Below are 13,740 nucleotides of genomic sequence, written 5' to 3'. Positions count from 1 at the left end.
GGATCACAAGCACTTTGGCTGGGGCACTTTCCCCATGTGACATTCAGTTCAAGATACTTGGAGGAGATAGATAAATGGGTCAGTGGCATTTTACAGATCTTGTTCATTTCCTTGTTGGCTGGGCTGTTAGGCTAGTGACCCGTTCCCAGAGGAGTACACAGAGAGCAAGGCAGATGCACCAGGGACAGTGGATTCCTTGGCCCAGCGCTCCAGTAGCCACGTGGCAGGGCAGGTGGGTTCAGGATGGCATTTGAGCAGCACCTGTCTTTCTGCTTACAGACTTTCTGCCTTGGTTTCATGGTTACTTGTCTGGGGTCTTTGACAATCTACTTTTTGAGTTCTCAGGTGGCGCATCCATCCGTTTGCTCACTCAGCAGACATCTACTGAGCACTCTCTAGATAGTCACACCATTCACGCATCCCTTACCCTTTTAGGGTGGGAGGAAAAGAAAAATACAAACAATCCAAGTTTGTTGGGTTCTGATTAGGCCATGTGAGAGGACTGATCATCATGGACAAAGTTTCTTGCATAACATGTAGAGTTAGGGGTAGTGAAAAAAAAAAAGAGTTGAATGTTTAAAATGAACCTGAAGAATGAACAGTTTGATGAATCCAGTTAAACCATCATTCCGACAAAGAGAACACTTACCCTGACAGAAGCAAGTTGAGTAACCTGTTTTTCAGTTCTGAAAGTTTTTGCAACAAACAATAAAATTATCTTTCTTCCTGGGGGGTCGGTTGGGGGAATAAAAAGATACATAATTAGAAAACAAAGTGAAAGCAGAGAATGACAAAAGCACGTGTGTTTCTGAGGGTCCAGAGAGGTGATGCCTAACCCAGCCTGATGGAGTCCAGTGGAGGGGATCGGAGGTTGCCCTCTGCAGGTGATTACGGGCACTGCACAGGGATATCTTTCTTGCTCTTCTGCACCCACCCACTTCCCTCTCCAGCTTCAGGCCATGCTGTGTCTGGCATCCCACCAGATGTGACCCCACGGTTAGGGAAAAGGCATTCCTCTCCCCGACTGAACCTTAATTTTCTCAGCTGTAAAAAGTCAATGTTGACTCCTGCTCCCCAATTCTTTTGAAACTGTGATTTAGCTCACTATCTTGCGCTGATGAACAGTTACACGATTTCTGTACTAACGTGAAATTTTTCCTCAAAACGCCTTGTTTCCATCTTAGTGCATTGTCCCTGGGGGTGGTGATACTGACAGCGTGGCTATCTGATCCTGCCTCCTCCCCCCCATTGTAATTTTTCTCTTCATGTATTTCACCTAAATGCTGGCAACACCTACCCCTTCCACGGGGTAAGAATCACACGGCAGCAGCTTTTCTTAAAGCGCCCGGGCCATGTCTACTTGCTCACTTGGGCTTGTCTTCTGAACTAGACTCTTATTAACACCTTGGGAAAATACTTTGTATGTATTTTTCATTTGGCTTTTCTTTATCAACTTCTGACTTTTGTTCTCCATATATTTTACAAAACGTATTCCATATACACACCTAAGTCTGGATGTAGGATTTTGAGATTCTGTGACATATGCTGCTGAATATGTCTATAGTAACTAAATTTTAGCCATCTCCTGCAGATGGAATATCTGGTAACTGCTCCAAAAGGCTTGGACATCACCAGAAAATGGGTTGCAAAGTATGGTAATAGGTTGTATTTTCTGGGACATCTTGGCTGTGAAGACATTAGTGGTTGCCTGCAGGGGGCACCCTCCAAGCTTCCCCCACCCACTGGAAATCTTAGAAGGCCTTGGATTATCCTTTCATTCATTTTTTTCACTTTTTTCATTTGAGAGCTTGTTGACACAAATTGGTTTGGTTTTTGTCATTGGTTCAAATTGTGTCTTTGCTGTGTCTCTCCTTTTGCCTAGCTTTTATCATGGTTTCTTAACCACGGGACTGCCTATTTATTCCTCTGGTCCTGTGACGGGACTTTCCCCACAATGGCTAATGGGCTTTAATAAGAATTCCTTTTCTTTGGTGGTGGTGGTGGTGGTGGGGGTGGGGCGGAAATCCTTTCCTCTCAGACTTTCTGGCTTTGAGATTATTCTCATTTGATTAATTACCTACCAATTCCAGTCTTACAAACTCCTGGTTCCCGATCTTCCATACTCCGCTTCTTTCTCCAACCTTCTAGAAGTGTCAGTTTGCAGTAACTTTGAATCTAGTGTTGATGACAATAATTTTAATCAGTGAGGGAGTCTTACTGACAGATGAGGCAAAATTCCCAGATGGACAGCTGTGGCAAGAAGCAGTGTTTCAGGCCATCCTCCTGGCCACTTTCCAAAGTTTGCATAGATACTATTATATAAATAAATCTATATACACATATTTCCTCTCTCTCTTTTTCCCTTTACTTCCACTAAGGGAAAGTATTAAACATAGAAAATGTGAGAAAAGTGAGGTTTAGAAGGAGAAACAGACATTTTTGCTGCACTAATTAAGTATTCCCACTTTATAGAGCAAAGATAAAACTGAGATTGAGAAAAATTGGGAAGTAGCCTTAGGAAAGAGAGTTTTAGTGACCTGTCAGAGCCCAGTGGTGCTCTTCCTGGGGGAGGACAGCCAGATCCCAGGGGGATTTCCCAGAGCATGGCTGCTGTTCCCAGCATCTGCCATCCTTGGCATTGTCCCAGGGCCATACTGCAAGTGGGACTGTCCTTCCCCAGCATGTTTAATCTTTTCCTCAAGGTCAGTGTTTTCTGGAGCCATAACTGAAGGAAGAGAGAGCTAACTCGGATCTGATTCCTGCTGGAAACCCGCCTTGTGAGGCCTGCAGGTTGCCTATTTAAAAATGATGAATTAAATTTAATGAAGATTTCCTTACTCAATTTCTATCCCTATTAAGTATTTTGCAAGATTTTTATTACTTGCTAAGAATCTAAGTTATTTCCTCTCATTTTTCTTGCAAAGGATGAGCTCAATATTTCAACCATTCTCATTTATTGTTAATTCTCTTTTCCTCATTTATCAGAAGGCCCATTTTTATCTTTTTTCTTCTTTAAAGTGTTTATAAAATCCTCTCGAGCTCTTTTACCACTTAAAAAAATTACTCTTCCTTTTCTTATCACCTGAGTCTTTTTGGTTTGGCCTTTAGCTAAGGAATAATCATTTTTCCCCTTTATTCTGATCCTTTCTCATTATGAAACTTCTTTAAACTTATAGTTTTTTTTAACTCTCTCTGCTAAACTTATGATGACAGTTTCTATTTTTATTCCAGTCTGGATGGAATGGGGCTGCAATTCCATTTAATATAACAGAATGAACTTTTACTGGGTACCTCCTAAGTAATGCATGTGAAGTGACTGACTGTGCCAGACATGCAGTGGGCACTCAATATATGCCACTATGGTTATTGTTTGTCTTTCACCCTGGGGTTACAAAGATGGACAATAAGTGAGTTGTGCCCGTGCTTACACCTGGCAGTGACTTCCATTTATCTTTGTGGGAAGTCCAACTCCTTGAGATGCACCACAAAGCTGTTAATGACCAGATCACTGTCCCCTTGTGGACCTTTACCATCAGTGACCACCTCTGTAGCCATGTGGCATTATAAACTTTGTATGAAGATTCAGGTTCAAGGTTTTGCAAAGGTTAGTATGGAATGTTTTCCCTCTATTTTCCTAATCTTTCTCACCTAATCTTGTTCCTCATACTTGGTTCTCTTATTTTTATTTTTTGAGACGGAGTCTCACTATGTCATCCTAGGTAGAGTGCCGTGGTGTCACAGCTCACAGCAACCTCAAACTCTTGGGCTTAAGTGATTCTTTTGCCTCAGCCTCCCAAATAGCTGGGACTACTGCCGCCTGCCACAAAGCCCCACTATTTTTCTGTTGCAGTTGTCACTGTTGCTTAGGTGGCCCAGGCCAGGTTTGAACTTGCCAGCCTAGGTGTATGTGGCCGGCACTGTAACCACTGTGCTCTTGGCACCGAGCCACTTGCTTCTCTTCTGAAGTTCTTTCCTTCCTCTGTGCTACATTCTGTGACCTATACACATGCTGATCTTGTACTTAGCATATCTTGTTGTGACGATTTATAACTTTCTCTATTAGATGTCGAACTCCTTGAAAATAGGAATTCACCTTATTCTGACTTATACCCCTCAGAGATCATTTCACTATTCACTATTCAGAAAATGTTCAAATTCATGATGACCCTGGGTGTTAGGGTTATTATTTTAGAAGAAATGATGAACCGATCGGGTGACCTGGAAGAGAAGAAATCCTTATAGATTTAGAGATTCAGGAAGATTTCCTGGAAGACTTGGTGTTTATAACCAAATCGTAAAGGATGAATAAAATTTCAGTGGTGAAACTTCTTCATGGGCATACAAGATGGAGAAAATACCGATACAAAAAAGACAAAAGTAGCAAAAATCTCCTTTTCTCTTTCCCTCCCCTCCCCTCGCCTTACCTAACCTTTTACTTGGACCATAGCAAGTCTTCTAGTGGCTGAAACAGGCATGTTTCATAGGAAAATGGATAGTGACATTATACATTTATTCCTTCTCCATGTATTTGTTGAACATGCCTGTGCCTGTATTAAATGCCTAGAAAGGTAAAATGAATCATGCAAGGCCTTTTAAATAAAATTTGTCTTAGAACTCTCATTTCCGTTCTTGCTACCCACCTTTTTGGGTGTCTTTTTGTTCTAGTATTATGTCTCCCTCCCCTCTTACATCTGTTTTCCTGGAACATCTAACAGCAGTCACTGATATTTTGGTAAGGATTCTACCCATTCTATGCTTGTTGTAAACCAGATTTTATTTTGTGGAATGAAATACTGTGCTCCCTGAAAGCTGTCAGCAGATGAGAGAGTCACAAATTTATCACCATGTCTCTTTCTCAAGGCTCTGAAATCACAGGCTCTGGGTGACCTCTTTCCCAGGACAAACTTTGGCTTGATACCTGGTGCTGAAAAAATAAATGTGTGATCTTGCTTTTTAAAGGGCCCTGGAAGAATGGGCAGAAGTATTTTGAAAACAGCAACTACATTCCCAATTCCAGGTTAAATTGGTTGTAGTTATATTATGTCATTAACTCTTTTAAAATACTATTATTATTTTGCAATTTCATGCTGTTTCCATGAGAAGCTTGTGTATTTCCCATCAACCCAGATGCTAGTTAAATGCATGTGGAAAATGATCTACACAATGATCTCATGTGTTACGCTGAGCCTGACAACATTCTCAATGGCAGCCATGGGAGGTGAGCCAGCCACATATATATATATATATATATTTTTTTTTTTAACATTTATTTATTTATTGTTGGGGATTCATTGAGGGTACAATAAGCCAGTCACATATTTAATCCTTCTCAATTTTATTTAAGAACTAAAAATTATGGGTGGCGCCTGTGGCTCAAGGAGTAGGGCGCCGGTCCCATATGCCGGAGGTGGCAGGTTCAAACCCAGCCTTGGCCAAAAACCAAAAAAAAAAAAAAAAAAGAACTAAAAATTAACTAGGAATAAGGAAAATTATTTATGTATCTTATTCCATAATTTGACATTTGTTTAGTGAAAATGTTCTGTGTGCAAAGTGCAGGCTGGCGTTGAATAGTTTGATGAGAATATTTCAGATTATATATGAAACCAGCACATTGTACCCTTTGATTGCACTAATGTGCACAGCTATGATTTAACAATTAACAAACAAACAAACAAACAAACTGCAGTCTGGTATTGCTCCTGGATGTCAGCTAGCTGGACTGCCGGGCAGGGACCTATGAGGCCTCCCTGGGCAGCTCTTTTGTCCCCATTTCATGAATCTGGCCTGGGCCTGGTACTGCTTCATCATAAAATGTGGAGAAGGTTCTTGGGCTTTGCTTCCAAGCATTAGGAAAGGCTGCAAGTTCTTGCTTCCTCCCTCTTGGGGCTCTTGCTTTTTGGGAGTGCCGAGCTGCCATAGAAGAAGTCTACCTACCTTGCTGAAGAGACTAAGTAAGGAGGAGAGGCTCAGAGATGCTTCCTAAAGAGGGAAAGAGGCCTGGTCTTCCAGTTTCCCAGTGGAGCCTCCAGATGAAGCTCCATTTAGCCACCATGGGACTGAAACCACGTGAGAGACCCACAGAAGAACCTCCCAATAGAGTTCAAACTGCAGAAGGATAAGAGCCAGTAATATTGCTCTTAGTGTATTTTTTTTTGTATTATTATTATTTTTTTGGCCAGGGCTGGGTTTGAACCCGCCACCTCCAGCATATGGGGCTGGCGCCTACTCCTCTGAGCCACAGGCGCCACCCCATGCTCTTAGTGTTTTAAACTGCTAGGTTTTAGGGTGGCTTGTTATGTAGCAATAGAAAACCAGAACGACTCCTCTGGTCTGCAGTTCTCCTTTCTCTGCTTTCTGCTATTTCAGCGTTTCTGAACCTGTGGGTTGCGACCCATAAGAACTGTATTAAAGGGCCACAAAATTAGGAAGGTTGAGAACCACTGTGCTATTTGGTGCAACTTCACAGATGGATCCATTTTACAAAGACCATCCAGTGGAGATTGATTTTCCCAGCACCTTCTGAGTCTTATTAGGAAAAGGTGTGGCTTATGTCTCCTTAGAAACTTTTGTTTTCACCTTTTCTCTTCCAGGAAGAAAGAGGCTTTGCATTCCTAAAGGATTTGTGACCATATGCTGGCTTTTAATGTGAATTATCTATTTAAAGTCTCACAACATCAGTAAAAAGGCAGTCCTTATTTATTTCTAGCTTAGGGGAAAATCAATTAAATTACTACATTTAATTAAATTATCCAAGATTGCTAATCTCTAGGTCATGGAATGGCCTTTGAGCCTAGGTTCTTCTGATTCTAAATCCAACACCTGTTTCATCAGACCAGCACATCTGCTGTTTTGAAAAGAAATTGGGGCCTTCCCTCAGCCTTTCTCCCTACCCCAATGTGAACCAGCCCCAAGCTGTGGATGTGCTATGTTAGCAGGCTCTGAATAGAGCATTTTCCAGGTTTCTGGTGATCACTGGGAGAAAAGAACTTCAGGACCCATCCTGGAAGCCAAGCAAGCAGACTTTCATTGCAAGGTTGGAAGTGGAAGTGCGCTCTGGAGAGGGGCGGGCAGGCTCGAGACAAGCAGCTGCACTCGGGGGAGACGGTTTTGGTTTTTTATAGTCATACTAACTGTGGGGAGAAATAGTCATGGCTAAGGGGGTGGCTTTTACTAAAAATTTGGATGATAATTCCTAGATTTGGGGTCCCTCCCATTTTCATACTTTAAATGGTTTTCTAGTAACTGTCAAGGTGATTTTAAGGGCAGAGAATTTTTAAAACCGCAATGTAAATGATACCATAATTAAAGTTCATGTAAAGTGACAGCGATAGCTGACAAGCTGGTTGAAGCTGGTTCTCGACTGTAGTTACCAGCCCCTCTAGTTAGCTTCCGTCTGGGGGTTACTTTGATACCTGCACCCATTCTGAAAGCCCCTGCATCTAGTCTCAGCCCTTTCCCCAGCTCTGGCACTGTGAGGGCTAATAACCTATGTCTTTTCAGGAGCCACACTTGTACCCTCACAATAGAGTCCCAAATGATCCCTTCCCCCCTCCCAAAGACCACAGTCTGCCCTGTAACCACAGCCCTCTTGCTGGATGTCATCTCCTGGGAATTGAGAGCTCCCTCCCGGGGTCCGTAATTCAATGTTCTTGCTGCTAATGAGATGCGGTGTCCTACTAGGAGACAGCACAAAGAGAAGCTGATGTGCTGACACGCTGGCGCATGCTCCCCTGGCCGGCGCCGTGGGCTGGCCTTAACAAAACCCAAATGCAGAAACATGTTTTCAAATGAATGTTCCTTAACAAAAATTATTCTGAAGTTGGGGAATCATATGGATAGGGTGGAGACAAGAGCAAGGGAGATCAATATTTTATTATTATATCTCCTAGTGTTTCCAAAGCAATGGATATGGGAGAAGGAAAGCTTTTAAGAAGAAAAATGGTGCATATAAATGGCTCACTAAAATAAGTGTTTTCACATTTTACCAGGAGAAAAACAGTGTACATTTTAGCCGAGAAAAGCGGATATTTAAATAATTTATCAAACTTCTCTCCTAAGGGAAAATGCAGACTAGTAACATCTCCATAACTCTCCAGAAAGGCATACATTTTTAGTCTCTATAAGTAGAAAAGCACCTAAAATAAGAAAGGCAGGAAAAGACAGTAGTGAAAACATTGAACCAGGAATCAGGAGATGCGAGTCTGGTTCCAGCTTTGCCACCTGCTACTGGTGAGTTTCTTCCTCCTCCCTGGAGGCCCTAGTTTTTCCCCGTGTAAAGTGATGAAGGAAAGAGGAACTGCTTTTGGGGGTTTGGGAGCCTTGCCAGTCATCATTCTTCTTCCCTGATGGCCACAGAGGCCTCTGAGATATTTTCATATGACCCTAGGGGCTTCCAACTCAGACTTGGGAATCTCTGAACTAAAGGCCTTTGCTTTTCTTTCCAGTTATGTGATCTCATATATGTTTTTACAAAAAAATTATATTCTAATGCTTATCAATTTTCAACAGAATCATTATAGCAAAATGGATGATAGTAGTTCACTGTGATCTATTCCCCAGGTGTTTAAAAATACCAGCTTTCTCTTTTTAATGGCCTGCAGCTTTCTGTTTCTAACAGGCCTGGGCTCCCTGTGCCTTGCACTGTAAATGAGGCCTCAGCAAGTCTGGAAAGAATCTGTGGTGCTGCCACGTAGCTGATGCTCCCCGTTTTGCTGGGCTATTTATGACACAAAGCCTGAGTCAAAAGAACAGGCAAGAGAACTCATTGTGTTTCTTGGTGGCTAATTGGTGTGTTGTGCTTAGGGTGGGTTTCCATATACGTGCTATGGAGCTGTCCCCCATAACACTGAGGAAGGCAGATATGTTATGTGTGGGAGTGTGGGAGGGAGAATGGCTAAGGGAAAAATGAAATTGCTATGAGAAACAGAATAAAACTGCTCTTAAATTTCAAACAGTAAGTCATCAAATTTGAAAAAGATTTAATAATGCATATACTAGTTTGGCATTTAGAAGGAAATGAACATTGATATTAGTAAGATAAAACGGAATCTCTTGGCACAGCTGAAGCAGGGTCTCTAATATTTTGAAGGACAGAGTTAGGCTACAAGTTCCCTTTCCTGCCTGTGCTAACGAGCCTTCTAGAAACTCTGAACCAGCACTGAGATTTAGAAATTAGAGCCAATTCATGTAATTCACACTATGGTGTTAATGGCTTCACTTCTCCCAGAATAATTTTGTTCCTGGTTGCTTGGTGAGGGAAAGCTGAATTTCTTATTTAAACATTTAACTTCTTACCAAATTAATATATTTACTTGATTAAAAAAGTTAAATTATGTGCGGCGCCTGTGGCTCAACAGAGTAGGGTGCTGGCCCTATAGGCCGGGGGTGGCAGGTTCAAACCCAGTCCCGGCCAAAAAAAAAAAAAAAAAAAAACTGGAAAAAAAAAGTCAAATCATGTAATAAGGCTTATAGATAATAAAAACAACTACAGGGGCAACCATAACAAGAAGAATAATGAAACAGCAGTTCTCTCTTCTTATCCTTTGTACTCCTGAATCCTGCTTCCTAGAATGAACATGCTCCAATTTTCTGAGCTATTTCTTCTGGTATTTACCTCTGGATTCCTACCGAGTGGGTTTATTATGCCCCCTTTGATTTATCAATTCATGCACTGTGCATTGACATTCTCCTGTAGAATTAAGGATTCCAGTGCTTGTAACTCCTCCTTCGTCTTCCCAACATGGCAGGATACCAGTTTCTGGTTATATTAATATTCAGTGTTTATATTATTTGGTTACATTGCTCACAGATGAGCCATGTAGTTGTTTTTTTTTTTTTTTTTTTTTTTTTTTTGCAGTTTTTGGCCGGGGCTGGGCTTGAACCTGCCACCTACAGGATATGGGGCTGGTGCCCTACTCCTTTGAGCCACAGGCACCACCCGCCATGTAGTATTTTTTTTATACACCTTTTTTCATTTTTCTTTTAGTTAATGATTCTTTCAGTTGCTTGGCTCTCATGGTACTTACCACTCATATTTTTCGTAACTCTTCAGAGTACCTTTTGAAATCCTCTGCCAGTGCAATCAGACATATATCAGTTCCAGATTTTTATATTTTGTTATTAGAAACATCTTTTTGGTGGTCCCCTACACTCTTCTTCCTTTCTGGATTGCATCCTTGGCATCTGAGGACTTTATTTCCAATGATTAGAGAAGTCTCTTTGCCTCCTGCTTGTTGGATCCCCTGTTTTCTGGATCCCAGAGATTCTTATTTCTTGGTTTACTTTCTCATTTTGGTGGAGCATACCCTTAAGTAGCTTTCTGAGTACAAATGTATGAGAATTATGTTTTGGTTGTTGTTTTTTGAGTCTCTGTAAGTCTAAAGTTAATTCTTAAAATGACACTGACAGAGTCTTAACTTTAGAAATGAGGAAATCCTCTCCTAAGTTATATTGAATACAGGATAAAAGAAGGAATCAATTTTAAAATAATAAGCTACTTTAGACAATAATGAATAGTTTGTATCAGTTTGTTGGAGGGTTCAACTGAAGAGATTTTACATAAAATGATTATTTACAGAGGTTTGGGCAGAGTTAAGAAAGGTTTCGAAGATTAGCAACAATGGGAGGCTCTTCTCATCCCTTCACTTGAAGGGACAAGAGAATATAGAATTAGAAGAATTCAGGGTGTGGGGAAGCTATGGATGAGCTGCTCTGTGGGAGAAGTGTAGCAGCTGCTACCACAAGAACTGCTAGGATGGAATGGGGCCTGAGTGGTCCAGAACTTCTCTTTTCTCCTGTCCTCTGACTTCTTGTTGCTACTCCTTAGTGGCCAAGATCAGCTAAAAGCTATCCAGCAAGCGAGCTGGGTAATAAAGCCCATGAAAGAGGGGTTCCTGGAGCATAGAGGAAAATGGGGAGTGAATCTGCTGAGTACAGATGGGAATAACATCATACACTTTCTGCAAAAATTGAGACACAGCTAAGGGTGAATTCAAAGGAAAATTTATAGCCTTGAGTATATTTGTTTTAAAGAAGAAAGACAAAAACAGAAGAATCATTGCCTGTCTTCATAAAATAAAAGAATTAGAAAATGTAAGAGGAACTAAAAGATATTACAAGGTTGAAAAAAATAATATGAAAAGTAAAATAATACCAGAAAGGATACATAAATACAAAAGTCATTTTCTTGAAAAGACCAAAGAATGGATAAAGGTCTTAGAAATTTGATGAAGGAAAAAGAGAGAATGAAAATATAATTAGAAATGAAAAGGAAGCAGCGAGTAAGAGATTTACATGCAACTCTTTCCTGACAATGTACACTTTTACTTTCTTAAAAAGTTTAACTCAGCAAAGCTGATCCAGGAAGAAGAATCCAACTAAAGCAAAATTAGGAAGATTAATACCAATAATTAAAAAAGTGTAAAATATTTAATTAAAAAAATGATTTCACAGCTGAGTTTTATCTTGCCTTTAGAAAACAGGTGATTCTCATGTTTATTAAATTCTAGGCTTTAGAAAAAGATCTCAAGTCATTTAAATAAGTGACTAGTCTTGATCTTGATCAATAGGAAGAAAAAGTGAAATAAAATAAAGGGACATAGTTCATCAATGTCAGGAATAATGCTGCTGCAAGTCTAAATAAAATTATAAAAATAGAATCCAAACGGACTATTTAAAGAATAATACAATGGCAAGCTGGTTTATCCCAGAAATATAAGGATAGTTACATAAAAGAATAAAAAGATGATATTGATCAAATCAAATGATGCTGAAAAGAAATTTGCTAAAGTTAAGCAGATCTTCCTAATTAAAGCTAAGTTAACTGGGACTAGAGGGAAAATATCTAAATTAAACCACCATCATAGAGACTGTGTAGTCTCTAAACCAATCATTGTATGGAAGAGAAAATGGAATTCCTGGGGGAAAAAGAGGTTTAAAAATTAGGCAGAAATTAGGAGCAAGACAGGGAAGAAAACTCAACTGTTCACCTCCACGATCTTGATGTATTCCACTGGGACAGTCCATCTCATCACAGTTGTTGGGCCCAATTTGGTTTATGCTTTAGTCGTAGGTTGCAACATTTTCTCGATGTGGCCTAGAGGTTGGTTTGTTGATTTATTTTCACAGCAGAGGAGATGGGAAGCCTGGAACTAACTCCCTCTGGATGACTCGTGCGATCACAGCTGCCTCCCGATGACCTTTCTCTCTTTCCTATTTATTCTGTGTCACCATGTGGCCATTGGATATGGTTTTTTATTATGGAAAGGAGTATGACTTCTAGCACAACATTGCCTCATGCATGAGCAGTGATTCCCAATTCAGAGTTAATGTTCTTTAAAAATGCTTTAATTGGGCATATCCTGTGGTGTGTAAAAATTGTAAAAAGTGGTGAAGGCATAGTAGGAAAAGCTCCAGGTTGAAGATGTGCTCTGTGAGGGTCCCAGGGCTTTCTGTGAGAACTGGATTCTGGGGAAGAACCAAGGCTGCATGCAGAGTGAAGGGAAAGCTTTGGGAGACAGAATTCCGGGCTTTCGGGGGTGCGGGTGGGGGTGTTCTGCTACTTCCCAGGTGTGGATGTTTGGACGACTCCCTTTGCTCTCTCTTATGCTCAATTTCCTCATTTCTTAAATGCTAATGACAGTGTAAATTTCACAGGTAGTTCTGAAGATCGATTAAAATTATGTAGGCAGGGTGGTGCCTATGACTCAAAGGAGTAGGGCACTGGCACCATATGCTGGAGGTGGTGGGTTCAAGCCCAGCCCCGGCCAAACACTGTAAAAAAAAAAAAAATTATGTAGGTAAACTATCTGGCCAAATGCAGTGATCTTCAATAAATAAGTAAGTGCTTCCTTCTTTCAACTGCGATGTCCCACTCTTCTTACAAACTCTTACTGAAGAGCTTTTCTAGAGGGAAATCTACCTACATGTGGAGGGAAATATCAAAAATTAAGATGGCTGCATGTTAATTTAATTTCTTTTAAGTTGAGCAAAAACAGTCAAGCATGTGAAAGCACTTTTATCTCAACTAATTTTTGCCTCTACATTTTCATTTCTGTTGAATCCATTTAGTGGGGCCTATTCTCCTGATATGGTTTGTTTAGGCTTAGAACGGGGACTTCTGTCCCCCACCTCTGCCCTGTGCTCAGCTCACTAAGTGGAACCGCCCTTTTGCTTTGCCTTCCAGTAGCCATGAAAAGTTGACAAAACATTCAGACGTGGCTTTGCATAGTTATGCCAATATAACTATTTCAGAATCATTCTTACCCTCAGCTTCACATCTCTCGGGGAATAAGTTGGCAAGAAAGAAGGTGGTAATTTTTTACAAAAATTAGTAACTCTAATCCTTTTATTCTAAAAAAGATTTGCTACTAATAGTCTTTTTCATTTATGAATGGGTATTTTTGAAGCTAAATTCTAAGGCAATTTACACTTTAATAACTGCTATTCTAAGAGAACATGAATTGACTTCACAACTTTCAGGAAAATCATTTTTAAATTCTTATAGATAATACATAGATAATTCTCTTATCAGTAAAAAATGCTTTGCTAAGTATTGTTAAATAAAGTTAAAAATTGTGAAATATGCCATATGCTACGTAAGTATATTTTTTTCTGAAGCCATTTTCTAGGCTTGAGATTGAGTTTTTTTGCTGCGTGGAAGATATGGAAATTTATCTCACATCATAATACATTCCACTTCCTTAACTAAAACTCTTTCATTATCTCTTTTGTAAAATGAAT

Source organism: Nycticebus coucang, chromosome 4 (assembly GCF_027406575.1).
Source record: "Nycticebus coucang isolate mNycCou1 chromosome 4, mNycCou1.pri, whole genome shotgun sequence".
Classification (NCBI taxonomy): domain Eukaryota; kingdom Metazoa; phylum Chordata; class Mammalia; order Primates; family Lorisidae; genus Nycticebus; species Nycticebus coucang.
This window is presented reverse-complemented; position numbering follows the sequence as displayed.